The sequence below is a fragment of the Elephantulus edwardii genome, unplaced genomic scaffold (genome assembly GCF_000299155.1).
Source record: "Elephantulus edwardii isolate Elephantulus edwardi_28Jun2011 unplaced genomic scaffold, EleEdw1.0 scaffold00040, whole genome shotgun sequence".
Classification (NCBI taxonomy): Eukaryota; Metazoa; Chordata; class Mammalia; order Macroscelidea; family Macroscelididae; genus Elephantulus; species Elephantulus edwardii.
This window is the reverse complement of record NW_006399790.1, coordinates 10,591,602-10,596,604: the sequence shown is the minus strand read 5'-3', so window position 1 is coordinate 10,596,604 and position 5,003 is coordinate 10,591,602. Positions and strand designations below refer to the sequence as shown.

Sequence of the window (5,003 nt, the reverse complement as noted above, 5' to 3'; positions counted from 1 at the left end):
ATGGTAATTGGTTTTTAGAAAATGCGATGTATGGGAATGATCATATGAAGTATAGTGTAAATGAAGGAATGTGTGAAACACAGGGTATATAAATGAAGCCAAATGTATTTGCATTTTGTATGCAAAGCTATATGAAATAAAAATATATGTAAAAAATGAATTCACTTTGTAAATTGCACTCAAACTACAATAAAAAAATAAGAAAATAAGGAGGGGGAAAGATAAGCTAACTGGAGACTATCTTTGAAAACCAAACATTGGACTAGAATCTCTGACAAACAAACAAACAAAAGAATCTAACAAACAGAATATATGTATCTTTGACAACTTAAAAACAGACAAATAGCCTAACATAAAATGAGCAAAAGACTCAAACATTTCACCAAATAGGGCCTTCAAATGGCCATCAACCCATGGAACTATGTGCAGCCTCATTAGAGGACTGTAAGACAGAAATAAAAACCAAAACTAGATATCACTTCTCCCATCACTGAGATATACAGCTCAGAAAATAATAAACATTGAGACTTTATAAAGGAGTTGCCACCCTTATGCCGAGATGACGATGTTGTGGTGGTGGTGGTGGTGAACCAGCAAGTCAGAACCGACCCAGAATGGGTCCTCCAGCAAGTTTTCAGAGGCAGTAAATTGCATGGAAGGAGACTGCCCATCTTTCTCCCGTGGAGCAGCTAGTGGATTCAAACCACATGCCTTCGAGTTGATAGCACAGCTCCTTACCACTAGGCTGTCATTGATTACAGGAATGTAAAACAACATAGTGACTGTGGAAAACGGTGTTACAGTTCTTCAAAATACCAAAAGGAGAACTACCATATGACTCAATGATTCTACTCCTGGATTTATATACCCAAAAGATTTCAAGGCAGAGACTCAAATAGAGACTTTGGCACCAATGTTCATTGCAGCACTATTCACAATAGAAAAAAAAAATTGAAACAAGACAAATAGCCATCAACATACTACTCATCAAGCAGGAGAAATGAGTTCTTGATACATGCTACAGAATGTTAAGACATTTTGTTGAGAGAAATAAATCTACCACAAAGGACAAATATTGTTTGACCTTACCTAAATGAAAATATTAGTAGTTACCAGGGTTGGGAATGAGAGGGAAAGGTGTTTTAATGGTGATATAACGCTCCCATTAATTAAAGATAGGTCTGCATAGCTTGTTACTGCATTTAATGTCAATAGTGTGCATATCTATAAAGAGTTGAACTAGTAAAAGTTGTGTGCTGAATAAATAGACTTACAACAATTAACTGAACAAAAGAAAAATAATGGCTACTGAGGCTGCTTATGTACAACCAGTAACTTCAAGGGATTTGTTTCTTTTTAAGTTCAGGGTTATGGTTTCATGGAATATCCCAGTTAATCAGTCTAATGGCATGTTAGTATATCTGTTCCACCTATTAGGTCAATGGTAAGCTCATTTTTGAGCTTACAAGCTTGTAAGCATTCATTAAAGGGACAATAATTTGTCTATATACACTTGTAAAAAATAGAAGAAAGTCAGGCATTGAAAGAGAATATGAAATGTGTAGCTAATTGCCTCCTTTGCCATGACACTAGAACTGAATGGTGCCTGGCTACCATTACTGAACATTTTCATTAAAGATTCTGGAGAAAAATCCTGGTCAAAAGGGAGAGGGAGCTTTCGGTGCATCCCACAGAAGGGCCCGTACCATGTTGTCCTGGTTCCCATTGTAACTTAAAGAAGAAACTTTCACAATGTTCAGAGCCCTTGATGTCCTGCAGATGAAGGAGGAGGGCGTCCTCAAATTCCTGGCAGCAGGAATGAATTTGGGTGGCACCAATCTTGACTTCTAAATGGAACAGTACATCTACAGAAGGGAAAGTGCATAACAAAACCTGAAGAGGATCTGGGACAATCTTCTCTTGGCCGCTTGTGCCATTGTTGCCATTGAAAAATCCAGCTGATGTCAGTGTCATTTCCTTCAGAAATAGAAGCCAGAGAGCTGTTCTGAAGTTTGCTGCTGCTAGTAGGGCCCCTCCTATTGCTGGGCACTTCACTCCTGGAACCTTCACTAACCAGATCCAGGCAGCCTTCTGGGAGCCTCGTCTTCTGGCGGTTACTGATCCCAGGGCTGACCACCAGCCTCTGACAGAAGCATCTTACATTAACTTGCCCGTGCTACGTAGACATTGCTATCCCGTGCAACAACAAGGGAGCTCACTCTGTGGGTCTGATGTGGTGGATGCTGGCCCCGAAAGTCCTACGCATGTGTGGCACAATCTCCCGGGAGCACCCCTGGGAGGTCATGCCCAATCTGTACTTCTACAGAGATCCAGAAGAGATGGAAAAGGAAGAGCAGGCTGCTGCTGAAAAGGCTGTGACCAAGGAGGCGTTTCGGGGAGGATGGACGACCCCCAGTGCTGAATTTACTGCTGCTCAGTGTGAGGGTGCAGGCCGGTCCACGGCATGCAGGTGACCTGTGTCCACTCAACAGTTCCCTGCTGAAGACTGGGGCACTCAGCCTGCAACTCAAGACTGGGCTGCAGCCCCCACCTCTCAGGCCACTGAGTGGGTGGGCACCACCATGGAATGAATGGTCTTAAGCAGTCTTTTAAAAAGTGGAAATAAGGTTGACGGAAAAGAAAAAATACATTTCTTTTTTAAAAAGGGGGAGGGAAGAAGTCCCCACGCAGGCTTGGTGGCGTGTTCCCACCTCCCTCGGGCTCTCCTGCTCCTTAGTTCTCCCATGCTTCTCCTGGAGCCCTGGAGTGGGAGGGAGACTGAGATCGCAGACAAGATCACCAAGGCTCAGACCGCCCAGCCTGGTGATGATACAATCTTCGGGAAGATATTCTGGAAAGAAATCCCAACCAAAATAATTTTTGAGGATGAGGATGAGTGGTGCCTTGCTTTTCACGACATTTCACCTCAAGAATCATTTTCTGGTGATACGTAAGAAACCTATTACCCAGATTTCTGTAGCAGAAGATGATGATGAAAGCCTTCTTGGACAATTGGCCTCCCGGTTAATTTTGCTTTAGGAATATTTTCCCTTCTTTAAACAACTATCAGAGTTGAAAGTTCGAATATGTTAAGCAGTACACTTGCTATTGCCTGTGTACAGAGACATTAAAGAAATAATTTGAAAAATGGATGTGTAATAAAAGACTTGGTTGCATGGTTAAAAAAAGGGGGAGAGGGGAGAGGAGGAAATCAGAAGATAACTTAGTAGAGGCTCTGATTTTCTAGAGTCCCATAAAGTGGGTAAGCACTGAAAATATTGCCTTGAGATCATCTTTAAGGTTTAAACTAAAAATATCCCATGACCTCTTCTTAAAACAGAAGACTTAAATCAACCAAAATAGTAAAGAAGTCTGCCTTGAGCATTAGGAGTGTTCTTTTAAGAATGAATTTGGAGACAAGCTGATACCAGTATCTCCTTCATGGATTAGATGTTGCTGTGTACCATCATGTCAGAACCGACCCATAGCTGACCCTATGGCGGGTTCTCAGAGACAGTTGATCACATGGGAGGAGATTGTCCATCCTTCTCCTGCGGACTAGCTAGTGGGATTTGAACTGCATAACTGCAGGATTCCAATGCAGCTTCTTGCCACTAGGCCACCAGAGCTCCCTTCATGGACTAGATAAAGACCAATATTGACAATGAGCTTATATTAACGTGGTGGGAACACCTGCAAAGGAGAGAATGGTCACACAACCCCAAGAAATGTACGTAATCTGTTTCACTGAATTGTACATGTAGAAACCATTGGGTTGATGTATATTTTGTTGTTTATATTCTCAATAACACAAAAACGTAAATTAAAAAAAGATTGGAGAAAAATAACATTTTTAAAATTGTAATTCTCCCTCAGAGAACACAAACAAAGCTTTCCCTTGAGCGTCGCCTCCACATAAGACTTATTTTTCAGAGGATGGCAAGACGTAATTTGGGGGTGTTGCAAATCTGGAGGGGCCTAGAGAAAGGCATTTTGCAGGTCATCTTCCCCCCCCCTTAAGATCACTCTGCCCTCTCCCTCCACAGGTAACAATTGACCTGGTTGATTACTGCATTTGATGCTAAGAATTGCAAACTATAATTTTAGACGGGTGGCAAGGCAAGGCAGCATGTAGCAGGCTGACAGATTGCCTATTTTATAAGTAGCTAACTGTCAAATACCTCTGCTAAAAAGGAAACCATGGCAAGAACAATCCAAAACAATGGATAAATTTAAAAATCATTTGTTTTGAGTTTAATTTATATTTCAAATTCACAGCATTTAAATAGAGCCATGTGCTCCCTAAAGGTTGTTTGCAAAATAGATGTCTATAAAGTGAAACATTTATAGCATAATTTCCAAGATATATTCCCAGGAACAAGATAAAAACACATTATGTCTCTGAGATAGCGCAATCCTTTCAAAGTCATTAAGAAGATTTTAATAAATGATAAACATCAGGAAAACATTACAAGAGCCTGTTGAATAAAGTCTGTACTGCACGGCATGTCATCCAAAGTTTCCAGCCTACCTTTTTAGATGAATTATTTCTTACACCCTCACATTAACTATTCCTCCAAATGACACTCAAGTGTTTATTAGCTACTCCTCAACTATTCTATGTACAAACGGGCTTTCTTCTATGTCTTTGTTCGCTCGCATTGTTCCTTTGCTTTGAAAATACACTCTCCATGATCACTTGCAACAACCCTGTTTTTCCAAAACTACCTCAAAGATCAATGGAAGCCTCCCTGTCACACCACAGAAAAGTCTTCTTTCTCTTCTCTGCGCCTTCCTCGAGATAGAGAAGGTAATATGAAGTACAGCCAGTCTAGTTTTGTGATATGTTCCATTTTCTACTCAAAAATTAAGATCAAATTTATCATTCCCTCATTTGTCATTGAAATATGATGGCATCTGCTAGAAATCATGTTCCCCATTAAGAGCACAATGATGAACAAGAGTCTTTGCTTCCAAGAAGTTCACAGTTAAATTAGAAGGAC

At 40.7% G+C, this 5,003-nt stretch overlaps 1 pseudogene; it reads left to right on the top strand.

The window, feature by feature from the left end:
• The first annotated feature begins 1,890 nt into the window (after positions 1–1,890).
• On the top strand, positions 1,891–2,591 carry LOC102871323 (annotated as a pseudogene).
• Positions 2,592–5,003: the final 2,412 nt, after the last annotated feature.